We start from the raw sequence: 3,502 nt of genomic DNA, 5'->3' as shown, positions 1-3,502 counted from the left end.
TTTCTGTTGAAGAATCTCGTAATGTTCACAAAATAATCTATACCGGTTAGAGTATCCACAACTTTCAACAAAGTTTAATTAAAATTACATAATTTACTAGACAGCCTTATTGCGCTTGTGGAATTCTTGAATAGTATATATAATATATTAAATGAAAAAAATATTGAAGAGAATTTATTTTTGCTAATTTTAAAATGTATTTAGTAATACCATAATGACGCTAAAGAATGCTAACCAGTTCACCTGAATAAAATTATAAGACATTTTTAACAAAATGAAGTTTATATTCAAAAGGGCACAATAATATTTTTTTCTGCTACAGTTGTAGCCAACCCAACACTCATAAAGGCCTTGTCATCCTCACAAAGGTAATACTTAGTTTTTATTTTGTGAGTGACTCAATCCAACGCTGATTCTGACCAAAACTAATAACCTTTTTGAACTTGTAATTTATTCATTTACTTCAGCTAAAATATATTTCATTACAACATACATGAGGGGTGGTGGAGTAGGTGTATATGTGTCAAATACTTTGAAACACATAGTTGTGTTTCGTTCTTCTGTTTTGGGGAAATGTGAGTCCCTTTTCCTTGAAATAACCTCTGGTAAAATGAATCTTTTATTTGGTGTGGTTTATCTTCCCCCTGTCGGCGATATCATGTCTTTTGTGGAACTACTCAGTCAGGTATTCAGTCATTATTGTCGGTGATTTTAACTGCGATTTATTTAATGTATCGAGGTCTACCTTATTGCGATCTGCGATTATAGTGTTGCTCATGGATCATCATCTTTAATAGATTTTATACTCGTAAGTGAGGGCTCAATGACCTGTTATTCTAATCACGTTCAGTACCCATCCATTTCTCACCACGCACTTATTTTATCATCTTTAATATAATTTTGGCGGCTCTTGAGCGCATAATAGAGTACCGGGACTATGGAAATATTGACTGTGACGGTTTGACACAGTGCTTATCTGCCTTTGATTATGTCGTATCACCTTACTTTTTGATTATCTTTTTGCTGTCGTGCCTGTTATAAGAAAAAGGATTCATAATGATGGCGGTGATTGGATGAAGTGCAGGAAGATTTTGTCTGCTCAGAATCTTAGAGATTTATCATATAGTGCATATCAAGAGCATCGTACTCCTGAGAATTGGAGGACTTTTTGTAAATATCAGAACTAGGCCAAATCCGTTATACGGAACGAAAGAAATAGATATTATTCTGAACGATTTGGTAGTTTAGATTCCAAGGGCTTTTGGCGTGTTCCTAAGGGTTCCGGTTGCTTTGGCGATGACAGTCTAGTGTATGATGGTGATGTTGAAACGGTTAACAATTTTTTTGGTTCCGGTGTTCGAGCTAACCGAACTACTAATACTGATTTTGAATCATTTCCCGATACTGCCGATTCGGTTTCCTTTCTTTGTGTAAATATTTATTATGTTGCGGTAGTTTTAGGAAAAATTAAGGCTAAATCCATTGGTTTGTGGATAGTGATTGATAAAAATCTTAATTTCGGTTGTCATATTGACTCTCTCCTTTCTCGTGTTTATGGTATTTTGCGTCGGTTATATTCGGGGGAGTTTTTACATGACATAGTACCTCACAAATGTCGCCAGCATTAGGAGTAGGTTTGCCAAATGGTCGGGATTATCCCGACTTTTTTGACAATCCCCAATCCCGAGAATTTGGAAAAAATATCGTAAAACCCCGACTTTTTAATCGTACTCAGTTATCGAATGGAATTTCAGTATTTATGCGATTGCATATTTAATTTAATTTGCTGATTTATTCGTCAAGTCGTTAGACCAATTATGACTATAATACTACAAAATTAACAATTCATAAAAATGATGTAAAAAATAAATCAAGAATTGAATACTACTCAGAACTAGTTAATATTAATAAATTTAACAATAATAATAATAACCTATGGAGCCGGACGTTTATCAATCAGAAGAAGGCCGATTGTGCTGGCTTCAGGAAGTATACCAATCGCCGCTTCAGTGAACTGCCACCCCCTCCCCTCGGATGTGCAAGTTGCCGAGACATCATTTACGCAGCAGCCGCTCGCTTTATACCACCCGGTCGAATATCCAAAGTGCGGGCCAATTTCCAAGCGCAGGCAGTGGTACTCGCAGGCGAGCGTGATGGGATTCGTTAGGTAGGGTAGTCAATGAACATAGGCACAGGTTTAGACAAGCTGTGGTCTACTGTTAAGTCACTCTCGGCGACTTAACTGTAACTGATCCGAAGAGATGCACCAGGTTGTTCAACCGTCAATTTTTTTTTGCATCCCGAGAGTGACAGGGCAAGGAGGAGAGCAATTGAAAAGAGGGTGCATATATTAATCCGCCCCGTGCCACTATGGGCTTGTTGTGCGCTCTAAAAACTGTAAAGTAACTTCTAAAAAGAAATTCAACACCACTCTCCTAAGTTGGTTCACGTCTAGAATTGTGTCCCTAACTAAGTGCCGGTATCTGTTAGACGCGAACGAACAATGACAAAGGAAATGCTCCAATGGGTGAAGTTACGAAGGTCATCCGTTGCGCCAAATCATCCAAGGCGTTGGCCCCGACAAGATCTCTATATTGATGCAGAAGAAACTGGATTTACCTGGAGTTGAGTACCTTACTACGGTCCTCAACCTGTCTCTGAACACTCTCATAGTTTCCGATGTCTGGAAAATTGGCAGAGCGATCCCGCTACCGAAGCCTGGAAAGGACCCGAGATTGGGGGAGTCGTATAAACCGATCTCCCTTCTCTCATCAGTAGCAAAGACGCTTGAGTCAATACTCCTCCCGAGCGTCGTAGGAGAATTCGCCATTCGCCGAGTATGAACATGGATTCCGAAGACTGCATAGCACAACGCACACATTTGCCGTGGCTTCAATCAGCCCAGAGCATGAGGTTCAGCTTTACAAGAGGGAACCTCTAGATCAAGCGGCATATCAAGCAGGTCTAGACAACATTCATGCAGATGCGGTAAATGGCAACCGGGTGAATGTAGTCCTTGGAGAACGACCGTCTCCCATTGCACCTGCAGAAATTGACCTCCCTCGGCAAACCAGAGTAGTTCTAGCTTAATTACGTTCCGACAGATGCAGCCACCTCAACTCCTACATAGCAAAGATTGATGCCGACGTGCAAGATGTATCTCCCGATTGTAACCAGGGAGCGCACGATACACGTCACCTGTTTAACTGCCCGGCCAGACCCACTCGACTCAGACCCAGGTCCCTGTGGACGCACCCCATCTTAGTCGCAGAGTTCCTCGGTCTTGACACTCAACAACACTCAAGATAGAACACTATAAACTGCTACAACAACAACAACAACAATAATAATAATTTATAGTACATGTAATAAAAAGTTAACAATAAAAAATTGGCAGTAACGTAACGGCAGATGAACTTAAAAACTACTTTATGCACCTATTAAATCCAATTCAAGTTGTTGCCCCTATTCAATATGCACCTCCCTTTAGATTAAACCAATA

The sequence above is a fragment of the Stomoxys calcitrans genome, chromosome 5 (genome assembly GCF_963082655.1).
Source record: "Stomoxys calcitrans chromosome 5, idStoCalc2.1, whole genome shotgun sequence".
NCBI lineage: Eukaryota > Metazoa > Arthropoda > Insecta > Diptera > Muscidae > Stomoxys > Stomoxys calcitrans.
The sequence above is the reverse complement of the archived record's forward strand: the minus strand, read 5'-3'. Positions refer to the sequence as shown.